Here is a 12,613-nt window from a genome sequence, read left to right on the forward strand (position 1 = left end):
AAAAATTTAAACAATAATTAATAACCATTCAAAACAGAAAGCACCAGGCCCAAATGGGGTTTGTTGGTGAATTTTACACCAGACACTTAACAAAGAAGTTATACCAGTTCTCCACACTCTCTTTCAAAGTATAGAAGCAGAGGAAATACTTTCTATCTCATTCTATGAGGTCGGCATTACTCTAATACCAAAACCAGACAAAGACATTGCAAGAAAAGAAAACTACAGACCAGTATTTCTGATGGACATAGGTACAAAAATCTTCAGCAAAATACTAGCAGATCTAATCCAACAATCTATAAAAAGGTTTATACACTATGACCAAGTGGAATTTAATCAGGTATGCAAGTCTGGTTCAGCATTCAAAAATCAATTAGTGTAATCCATTACATCAGTAGGCTAAAAATGAAAAATTACATGATCATAGCAATGATGCAGAAAAAGATTTGACAAAATCCAATGCTCATTCATGTTAAAAAATCTCAGTTAACTAGGAATAAAGGGTAATTTCCACTTGATAAAAGAATATCTACAAAAAACCTACAGCTAACATCATACTTGCTGGTGAAAAATTTAAAGGTTTCCCAATAAGATCAAGGAAAATACAAAGCAAGGAAGGCCCCTCTCACCACTCCTTGTAAACATCGTACTAGAAATCTTTGCTAATGCAATTAGTCAAGAAAAGGAAATAAAACATATACAAATTGGAAAGAAGAAATGAAACTGTCTTGGTTTGCAGATGTCATGGTAATCTATGTAAAAAACCTGAAAGAATTAGCAAAAACAACACAAAAAACAAGAAAACAAAACAAAACAAAACAAAACTCCTGAAACTAGTAATCAATTATAGCAAGGTTGCTGGGTATAAGATTAATATACAAAAGTCAATTGCATTCCTTCATCAAGGAATAAGGGGAATTTGAAGTTAAAAACACAAAACCACTTATTTACTTTAGCACACCAAAAAATAAAATAGGTATAAATCTAACAAAATATGTACAAGACCTATATGAGGAAAACTATAAAACTCTAATGAAAGACATTAAAGAAGAACAAATAAATGGAGAGATATTCCTTGCGCATGGATTGGGAAACTCAATATTGTCAGGATGTCAGTTTTTCCCAACTTGATCAACAGATTTAATACAATCCCACTCAAAATTCCAGCAAGTTATTTTGTGGATACTAACAAATTGATTCATAGTTGGTTGTTTAGTTTTCCTCTTATTATTATTTACCTATCCAAACTTCTAAAGTTGGTTAAGCCCCTCCCTAACTAGGTCCTACCACGTGAGCCCTGAATGAATACATTGTAGGAATTTGATACATTTCTGAATAGAAAGTGAATATAGTGATAAATAGTTGACAGTTTTTAAAGAAGAATTTAAGTTCTTAGAGAGCAGGGATGACTTTAATAAATTGATACATATTTATTGAATGTCTTCTTTTTTTTTTTGCGGTATGCGGGCCTCTCACTGCTGTGGCCTCTCCCGCTGCAGAACACAGGCTCCGGACGCGCAGGCTCAGCGGCCATGGCTCACGGGCCCAGCCGCTCCGCGGCATGTGGGATCCTCCTGGACCGGGGCACGAACCCGCGTCCCCTGCACCGGCAGGCAGACCCCCAACCACTGCGCCACCAGGGAAGCCCTGAATGGCTTCTTTAAGCTCACAATTATAGTGATGTGAGGAATAAAAAGATGCTAATATATAGTTGAAAGTTAAGATGGGGAGGAAAAAGTATTACATATAAAGCACTGACAAAGAGCTCAAGGAAATATATAGTGAATCATCCTATTATATGATATTGCAGGGATTTTGTATGCTTTTGTATAATATGTATTTAAGAAATTGCTTGTAACAATTGACACAACATTTTTTCTAACATAAAAACAGAATCATCTTCCAAATCATATGCTAGGTTATGATATGACTGTTGGGAAGTGGCATTGTTCAATATGATCAGCATTATTATTTATATTTGAGAAAAGAAAGTTTATCTTCTTATTGTTTAGCTTTTAGGTCACATAGAAGATTAAATCTCATGAAATATTTTAAAAATTGGACTCAGAATCGGTATGCACCTTATTTTTTATACTATCTTTTTGTAGTGGTCATATAATATTACACAATGTTGCTATCCCATTAATTTATTAAACCATTTCTCAGTTCCTGACCATAGGTGGTTTCTAGTTGTTAAGAGTTACATTTTTATATTATTCCAGTTAAATATGACTATTTAAATATAGCACAACTAGGTAGAGTTTATGGAAGAAATATAAGATGGTTCATCATTAGAAAATGTATTAAGTTTATTCATTATTTAAAAATTTAAGGGGAGAAATCATGATTATATCAAGAGATGACAAAAGAAAAGCAAATAGTCAAATTTAGAAGCCAATTCTAATTCCTTTTTAAAAAAAGGTTTAAGAAAAATAGGAACCAAGGAAAATTACTTTGGAAAGAAAGAAACAAGTTATTAGTTGCAGATGATATGACAAATTTCCTAAAAATCCAATAGATTCAACAGAAATTGTTAAACTATTAAGAGAATTAATAAGGTGGCTATATGTAAGACAAAATACAAAATAAATATTCTTTCCTTTTTATTAGCGTTGAACAGTTAGAAACTGAAATGAGAAAAATTGTATTCAAGATACTCTCAAAATTAGCCTGTAAAACACCTAGGAAGTATTTTAATAAGATAATTATATATTTTTATTAAAGGAAATAAAATAGGACTAAAATAAGTAGACATATCATAATTCCTCATGGAAAGACCAATAGCATATAGATGCTGCTTCTCCTCAAATCAATGTACAACTGTAATGCAAATCTGACTAGTATCCCCAGGAATTATTTTGGGAAATAAACAAGTTGATTCTAAAATTTATTTGGAAGAAGAAGTGTTTGAAAAAGAAGAATCATGAGGAGGAATTTGCTTTCTAAAATATTAAAATATATAATTATTTACATCAAAATAGTTGGGTCATCGTACAAAAGCAGATTACTATATCAGTGGCACATTAAAATGAATGATTCAATAGACACATTTGTATATGTGGGTTTAATATTATGATAATGAAGGTATTTTGAAGAAAATAAAGTTACTCCCACATTGCACACTTATAAAAATTGTAGATGAATTGAACATTGAAATGTAGAAGAAAAACTATATTGTTATGTTAAGGTAACTATGTTTAGCAGCAAAAATATCTTAAGATCACAGTAGCTTAACATAGGAGAGCATCTTGATTGTGCAAAGTCTGAAGTGAGTTTGGAAATCCCCAGGGCACCCTTTCAGGTATTGAGATTGAGGCTGTTTCCATCTTCTGTGCAATTTGGAATATGTGGTTTTGAGCTGGGCTACTGAAGGAGGAGAGAGAGCTGGAGGGTCAGACAGGGGTACCCATGGTCAGGGGTAAAAATGACAAAGACTGTGTGGGTCGCTTCTGTCCACATCCTGTTGGCTAGAACTAGTCATATACCTAGAACCTAATTCTAAAATATGCTGGAGCCCATGAAGATTTAGTCAGGATTAAATGTGTACATCAAAAAGGTATTATAGTCAAATTTAGATACACATTTTTATAGCCTCAGCGTTGGGAGAACATTTCTTACGATTGTCTAGAAAAGAAAAAACAATAAGAAAAAAATAGATTTGACTACAAAAGAGTTTTAAGGCATTAAACAGTGAAAGATGCCAAAAAAAAAACTTAAAAGGAAGTGACAGATTGAGAGAAGATGTTTGCCACATACATAAATGACAAAATATTAAAATTCCTACTGTGCAGTTTTTATAAAGAAAAAATGACAAACAAACCGATTAGAGAAGATAGCAAAGGATATTAAAAATTAAAAAATGCAGATGTTCACTCACATATGTACAAGGAAGTACATTGCAGTATTCTTGGTAAAGGCATGAAAACTGAAAATAATTTTCAGTTGGAGTCTGACTGAATTGCATATGGTGTACCTATAGTGCAGAATACCATGCAGTCATTAAAGGAGAACAGGATAGATCTCTACAGTGATATGAACAGATGCCCTTGTTATATAAGGGGAAAAAAAGAGATATAGATCACTATGGGCAATATGATTATAATTTGGGGAAAAATTAAAGTTAATTGAAAATATTAATAATGTAGATAGATGATTGATAAATAATATAGGTAGATAAATTAATAATACAATATAATGTGACAAAAGAATATGAGAAGAATATGGACAAAACTATCAACATTTTTTTTTGAAAAGCAAAGGAGGGGACATTCACTCTAATTCATACAGTTTTCTAAGTGGTAACTTTGATCTTTTTGAGTTTTTCTGCATTGTTTAAATAAAAACCCATGAATAATATGAATTAATTAATTAATTTATTCCTCCACTCGTACCTGTCCATCCATCTATCCATCATGTACCCATAGTTCCATTCATTTGTTTTATTGTAGCCAAGCAACAGTTAGTAAGGACCAATTCTCAGACATCCTGTTCACCATGCACATTGCAATTAACATTGGGTTGAGCTCAGCTTGGAATGAGGAGGATGACAAAATGTTGTTTCCTCTTTTTTGTTGACCATTGATTTAAAAAAACCCCAACAAAACAAGAAGAGTCTGGCCCTGGGCTTCTTGAGCGCACCATCTGGCGTAGCTTCCCTCGCTTCTAACCTTTGTCTGCCCTGTGGATGACAGATTAGTGGGGAACATCCTTTATAGTAGGAAATGGAGGTCAATAAAATTTGCACCAGGCTTTCCAATTTAGTATCATATCAGTCAGGACATCCCAAAATAAAATTTGTTTCAAAAATAGATCTAGGAGGAGAAAAAGTCAGGATTGAAAACAAACAATTAATCCTCTTATGTCATTGATTCTGTGAGAAAGCCAGATTAAAAAAAAAATCAGTTTCTTGTTCAGGTGCAATGATTTTGCTGGTCAAAAAAAAGCAAAAGAACAAAAATAGTGCAGAGTCCAGTGTGGTAAACGATCCTATAGAACAAAACAGGAAGTTGTTTAATGGAAGAGAGTAGCTGACCTCAGAGCCTGAGATGTGAATGGCCCCTTGGATGCAAAGGTTTCTGCATTTCCCAAGTGTTGTAGCGATGCGTTATTGATCAGCACTGAATTGTACACCATGTGTTCTTTTGTGGCGATTCCCTGGCTTATCAAACAGGTGGAGAGGTGAAGCATCCCCTATGTTGAGTGATAAAGCATTCCAGCTGTTACGTAGGAGAGGGAAACACATTAGTCTCTGTTCTAACACATGTGTTCAATACTTCTGAATATACATATTTTTGTGAGTGCGTGCATGTGTGCATGCGATTTTGTCCTGTAGGGATATTTTTTAAAACTGAAGTGTAGTTGATTTACAATGTCGTGTTAGTCTCAGGTATACAGCAAAGTGATTCAGCCATATATATATATATATATATATATATATATATATATATATATATATAAAACTTTTTCAGATTCTTTTCCCTTAAAGGTTATTACAAAATATTGAGTATAGTCCCCTGTGCTACACAGTAGGTCCTTGTTGTTTATCTATTTTATATATAGTAGTGTGTATATGTTAATCCCAACCTCCTAATTTATCCCTCCTCCCCTTCCCTCTTTGGTAACCATAAGTTTGTCTTCTGTGTCTGTGAGTCTATTTCTGTTTTGTAAATAAATTTGTATCATTTTTTTTAGATTCCACATATAAGTGATATAATATGGTATTTGTCTTTCTCTGTCTGGCTTACTTCACTTGGTATGATAATCTCTAGGTCCATCCATGTTGCTGCAAATGGCATTATTTCATTCTTTCTTATGGCTGAGTAATATTCTATTGTATATATACACCACATCTTCTTTATCCATTCCTCTGTTGATGGGCATTTAGGTTGCTTCTGTCTTGACTATTGTAACTGGAGCTGCAATGCACGCTTCTGTCTTGACTATTGTAAACAGAGCTGCGATGCACGCTTTTGTCTTGACTATTGTAAACGGAGCTGCAATGCACGCTTCTGTCTTGACTATTGTAAATGGAGCTGCAATGCACCATCACAGTATACTGCACTGCATACTGTAGGGATCTCACTTGGTTTTATGTGCAATTGGACAGACATCCCAAACCAACTTGAATTTTTTTCTTGTTATAATCTTAAAAAGAATAACTTCATTATAGAAATAAATATATTTTCCTATTTTTTCAAACTGTTGGGGAATGTATGTTCAAAAGGTATAGGCTTGAAAGGGAGAAAAATATTTCTTCCTAATGTTCCATATGGTTGGTTCTTCTTATAGTGCTAATCTGGGAAAATATCCACCTAGAGTAGTTTCCTGTCAGAGGGCTTGTCTCAATGCCAAGAAAAACTGTCACTCTTAAAAGTTCTCCTCACACAACAAAGAGAATTGGATATTTTAAGTCCATACCCTGATAATTCAGGTAAAACCTCTCCTTAAATGAAGCAAAGGCGAGTCTGTAGGAAGCTGCTAGGAGAGGTTTTATTTTTATCTTCTTTCCCGTTTTCCAGGGGAGCAAAGGAAAGCTCCACGAGGTTCTGTAACTTGTTCAAGATAGAGCTGGTTAGTAGCAGAGCTGATCTTAAACCAGATAACGCCAACCTCCAAACTCTGGCCAAGTGTGCTCTTGTGGTATGATCCAGAAAGCTTATTTATAAGATCTGTCGACCTCTGTCCCCTGTGATCTCAGCTGTCTGGACTGACAGACTCAACTTGAGCTCGTGTAGACAGCAGGGAAGTGATTCCAGGATTGAGGAGTTAGGATCCTTGCAAGAGAAGAGTGCTGCTTTGTTTTGTTTTGTTCGTTGTTGTTTTCCTGGGGTTGGCCCTTGTCATCACTTTCGAATACACAGAGGCTGTTTTCTCTAAGTTCATCCCTGAGAAGGACCTTTCTTGCTTTCTACCTTGCTTTCCTGGGGCTGTGGGCAGAGCCTTTGCTGGAGGGGAAGGGGAACGGGCATCCCTGAGGACCTGCCCTGTCCAAGGAGAGAAAACCGACCAGATGGCAGCTGACACGTACCGGGCACTTTGTAGGAACACTGGCCCCGAGCAGGCTTCCTGAGCTGCAATTTGGGGTCCCTCCCTTGCAAGGCAGCCCAGAGGAGTCTGATGACTTGGCCGAGAACCAGCGGGCTGGTAGCCAAAGGGCAGTAAATCAAAGTGAAAAAGAGGTGATATTTTAAAAGCAAATGACACTTTTGTTTGTTTGTTTTAAAGGGCAGAGAGAAATAAGTTTTTGCAATGGTAAAAGGGTAGAAGATATAAAACAACACTGCTATAGAATAATTCAAAGTTATTTGTTTGTAAAAGCCCTCTCTGTAATGAGTATGCTCTATTTTTATTAAACAAGATTCTCAACATTTCTCTAGAAGAGGATGTGATTTTTACCTGGAAATTCGTGATCCAGTGTTAATGAGGTTCTTACCACGTTAAAATAAACAGAATACTCTATTTCATAATATCCTCGGGGAGATTAAAATGTTTTCTGTGTAAAATTTCTGGAGCCAAACTCTTTCTTGTTTTTTAAATCCTAATTCAAGTTATGTTTCTTCTGTCCTTGATGAGTTTTTTCAGTTGGACACTCTAAGGTTGGAAACATGTTTCCAAATACCCACCTCCTGCAGTCCACTGAGGATGGCTCTGTGTCCCAGAGGAAGACTCTTGGGGAAATCAGAACTGGGTCTCAAGAAGCAGCATCACAGGACGGTGGATCTGGGCCTGCGTTTCCACAGAACCCAGGCGACACCTAGGCATTCACTTGTTTATTGTGATCATACCTTTTAAGAGTTTTTAATTATAAATATAAAATGTTTCCAGAATATAAAAAATATGTATAAAGAGTAATATCATGAACACCCACTCACCGCCCTGATTACGAAATAAGGCATTTCACTAATTATAAGGGAAAAATACAAAGTCACCAAAGCATAAATTGAGAGCAATACATGACAGAGTGAAAAGAACACTAGTTTTATTGTTCCTTTAAATTTACCAGCAACCTTTATTGAGCTCCTGTTTGTACCAGGCATGGAGGTGGCAGAGATGATGAATACCCTTGCTGACCCAGGTGTGATGGGAGACTCATACAAAAAAAAGAAAAAAAAAACCACAACATAATACACGCCAGCCAGGAAGGGCTACAGCAGGTAGGCTCTCTGGGAACTAAGAGACCACAAAGAAGGAGAATCTAACTGAGAGCGAAGGTGGGGATGGAGCTGAGAGGTCAGTAAAGGTTTCCCAGGGAAAGTGATCCTTGAGCTGGGTCTGGATGGAGAGGGTTAGCCAGCACCCAGGAGGAAAGCTGTGTCAGGCAGGGAAGCAGCATCTGCAGGCTCAGAGGAGTGCTCACTGGCACGCAGAGCAACTGCTAAGACTTAGGTTGGCTGGAGTGAGCTGTACTAAGAGCTGGAACTGTCGGGGGGATTCAGATGGTCCCATCTGCATGTTAGAACAGGCCCTCTGCTCAGAGATCAGGTGGTGGTTCTTACCTGGAAGTGTCCAAGGAGGGCTTCAGAGGTTCTATGAACCCTTTGAAATTGTATGTAATATGGTAGGAATATGTGAGCACGTGTGAGTGTGTGCGTGTGTGTGTATATGTGTGCGTGTTTTCCCCTGGGAAGGTCCAGCTCTTTCCTTCCATCTTACAATGTTTCTTAACTCTCAAAGAAGGTAAAGATCTCTACTAGGCTGGAAGAAGGTGGTCCGATTGGAGGGTTATTGTAATAGGTGGGATGACGAGTGATGAAGTGCTGGATTGAGAGACTGACCCTAGGGCAGAAGGGAGGACAATTTTGGAGATAATTAAGGGACCTATTGACAGGATTTGTTATCTGATTGGATTTGCAGGGGGCACAGGAGGGCACAGTCCAGCGCAAGGCTTCTCAGACTTTAAGGGGGTCCTGTACTAGATTCCGACCAGTAGGTCTGGGGAGGAACCAGAGACCTCGCGTCCATGGCAAGGTCCTTGGTGCCGGTGGCCGTGCTGTGGTCAGGGGCTACCTTGTGAGCAGAAGGACTCCACGTCCAGGTCCCTCAGCCTCAGCTCTTGACTGTTGGGGCCACACAATTCTTTGTCATGGGGGGGGTACATCCCGTGCATCGCAGGCTGTTTAGCAGCGCCCCTGGCCCCTGGCCACTGGATGACAGTATCACCCCCCAGTGCAACACCCCCAAATACCCTGACATCACTAAACAGGGAGTGTGGGGCCCTGCTCCAGGGGCTCACGGCCCTGATAGATAAGTATTAAAATGGTCTGGGGAGCTTCAGGACTTATCAATGCCTGGCCTCACCCAGACCGATTGTATTCTAATCTCTGGTGGAGGTGGGGCGGGACACTCAGGCAGCTTTTGGAAAACTGACACTCAGCCCGCCCTGCAGTTCGAGGCTGCTGGCACCAGGCTAGGTGCACAGCTGCTCCCTGTGCAGGGGGCGGCAGGTGGAGGGAGGGGGTGAAGATAAGATTCCGGATTTAAATGCTGATGAGCTCGACATGCCTGGAGGTCATTTAGCCGAAGAAGATGCTCACTTTGACCTTCTTGGTCACTGACAAGCTGTGTGTCCTTGGGCCAAATATATTCCCTGGTTTTTATTTTCTCATCTGTCCACTCTGCTAATATCTACTCTGTCTTAAGAGTTGATGAAAAATAAGATACATTAATGGATGTGGAAGAAAGTAAAAGCCATCTCACACTTACAAACACACACACACACTCAGTTTAAGATGGATCTTCAGAATTTTATTTGAAAAAAACATGGGACAGCATTTTATCACGTCAGGGCAAGGAGTAAGTTTTGGGGGAAAAAAGGACAACAAACACAAAAAGCACAAATCATAATTAATAAATTCAAGTAAATTAAAATTTTAGGACATCAAAAGGCACCATCAGCAGAGTTAAAAGACAAACTAAAAACTGGAAAAAAAATTTGCATTGCACAACTTGACAAAGCTTTAGTATAAAAAATATGCAAGGGCTTCCCTGGTGGCACAGTGGTTAAGAATCCACCTGCCAATGCAGGGGACACGGGTTCCAGCCCTGGTCCTGGAAGATCCCACATGCCACGGAGCAACTAAGCCCATGTGCCACAACTACTGAGCTTGGGCTCTAGAGCCCGAGAGCCACAACTACTGAAGCCCGTGTGCCACAACTACTGAAGCCCGCGTGCCTAGAGCCCGTGCTCCGCAACAAGAGAAGCCACCGTAATGAGAAGCCCGTGCACCACAACGAAGAGCAGCCCCCACTCGCTGCAACGAGAGAAAGCCAGCGCACAGCAACGAAGCCCCAATGCAGCCAAAAATAAATAAAATAAATAAATTAAAAAATATATAATAAGTTCCTAAAAGTCAAGAAGAGAAAGACAAACAACCCAAGAGAAAATAGGCAGGAGATATAAATAAGAACCAAGAAGAGGCTGTTGGAATGGCGAATAAACGTAATGCAAGAGGCTCCCCCCACCCCCCTCCAGTTTCTAGGTGAATAAATGGCAGTTGAAAGTGCAGTGTGTATTATTTCTCATCCACCAGATGGGCAGACATTTACTGAGCTGTAAGGCAAAAAACCCTCAGGCTGCTGGTGAGGGTATCAATTGGTGCTACTACTTTCTGAGCAATTTGATAATATTTAATAAAATTAAAGATGCCCTATAACCTATAGGTATACTTTTATGAAAATAAATAAACTATAGCTCTAAGTATTAACATAGATAAATACCAAAGGTGATGTTGGGCAAAACGGCAAGTTACAGAAGTGTGCAGTCTCCTGTTTATTTAAAGTGTAAAAAATACAAAACAGAATTATATTTTATTTACAATTATATGTATTCTTACTTAAAAAAATGCACGCATGGGAATATTTGAAACCAAATTGGGGATATTGGGTCTCTGCAGGGGAGGGAGAGGAATGAGATTGGGAGGGTGATACAGGGTGAGGGGGCTGAATAACTTGCCCCTCCCCATCTCGTCAAACAGCGATAGAATGGCAGAGCCCGATTCCACCCGGGATGTGGTCCAGCCCCTGTACTCTTATGTTCTGCGTCCCTTTTGCTCTGTGGTGCATCCTTGTTTTAAGCTCTCATCCCCATATTTAAAAGAAGAACTTTTTCTGGAGGAGCTGTTGTGCTCAATCTGTTTACAATGATTTATTTGAGGGAAACTACTGGCTTTGCCAAATAATCTTTTCACTTGTGTGACTTAATTTTAAAATATTTAAATATTAAAAATATTTCAGGCACAGCATATCAGTACCAGCATATGGTGTAATTGTGTGACTACTACGTTTTTTTTTTTTTTTTTTTTTGCGGTACGCGGGCCTCTCACTGTTGTGGCCTCTCCCGTTGCGGAGCACAGGCTCCGGACGCGCAGGCTCAGCGGCCATGGCTCACGGCCCGGCCGCTCCGCGGCATGTGGGATCTTCCCGGACCGGGGCACGAACCCGTGTACGCTGCATCGGCAAGCGGACTCTCAACCACTGCGCCACCAGGGAAGCCCTACTACGTTTTTTAAAACTATATTTGGTGTATAACATATTGACAAAGATGTAATTCCCTATCACTGAAGGTTAAAGTTTCAGTACAATTATGCTGCTTAAGTTTTAAAAAAATCATCTATTTATTCTTTTTTTATACCCAGCTTTCTTTTTTCCTACTCTCACAAAATTCTAGTCTAATGAGGTTACATTTTGTGAGCTTTACAAAACTTTTTTGTACTGGAGGGAAGAAAGAGGTCCGTAAGTCTTCAGTCTGAGCCCACGATATGGTTTATTGGCCCCTAAAAGTGTTTGAAATGGGAACCAACACTGACACGGAGCTTCACTCTTTTGAAAATTTTCTTGAATATGTTCTAGCCCTCGAGCCGAAGGACTCTTTGAGGTCAGTAGGTGCGTATCATTACTCTCATCAATTTTCGAAGAGACTAAAGCGCGGTGGTTTTAAGTGATTTGCTCTGAGACCCACTGATCTTGTGGGTCAGAATTCCATGTTCAGCCCCAGCTGAATTCAATGGCAGCTTCAGGAGAGATCTCACAGGAGAGCCGCCCGGAGGAGCCCAGTCGACCCACGACCCACGGAGCTGGGAGATCATGTTACATTGTTGTGTTAAGCCACTACGTTTGGGGGTATTTGGTTACGCAGAACAAAAATGGCAACCTGGGGTTTGCTGACCGCGGAGCGATCTCAGTGGACTAGCGGGGATGGAGTGGAGTGGGGTGCAGAGGGCGAGGGATGCGGCGTGGAGTCAGGGACTGTGGACCACTCTCTCAGGAGCTTCGCTGTGAAGGGAACAAAGACATGGGGGGAGAACTGAAGCCGGACTTGGGAAGAATTGAGGGGTTTCACTTTCTTATTAAATATAGGTAATTCTAGAGCATGTTTTTTTTTTCTTTTTCTTTTTAGCGGTACGCGGGCCTCTCACTGGTGTGGCCTCTCCCGTTGCGGAGCACAGGCTCCGGACGCGCAGGCTCAGCGGCCATGGCTCACGGGCCCAGACGCTCCGTGGCATGTGGGATCCTCACGGACCGGGGCACGAACCCGTGTCCCCTGCATCGGCAGGCGGACTCTCAACCACTGTGCCACCAGGGAAGCCCATCTAGAGCATGTTTGATACGACAAAGG

Source organism: Orcinus orca, chromosome 17 (assembly GCF_937001465.1).
Source record: "Orcinus orca chromosome 17, mOrcOrc1.1, whole genome shotgun sequence".
Taxonomy (NCBI): domain Eukaryota; kingdom Metazoa; phylum Chordata; class Mammalia; order Artiodactyla; family Delphinidae; genus Orcinus; species Orcinus orca.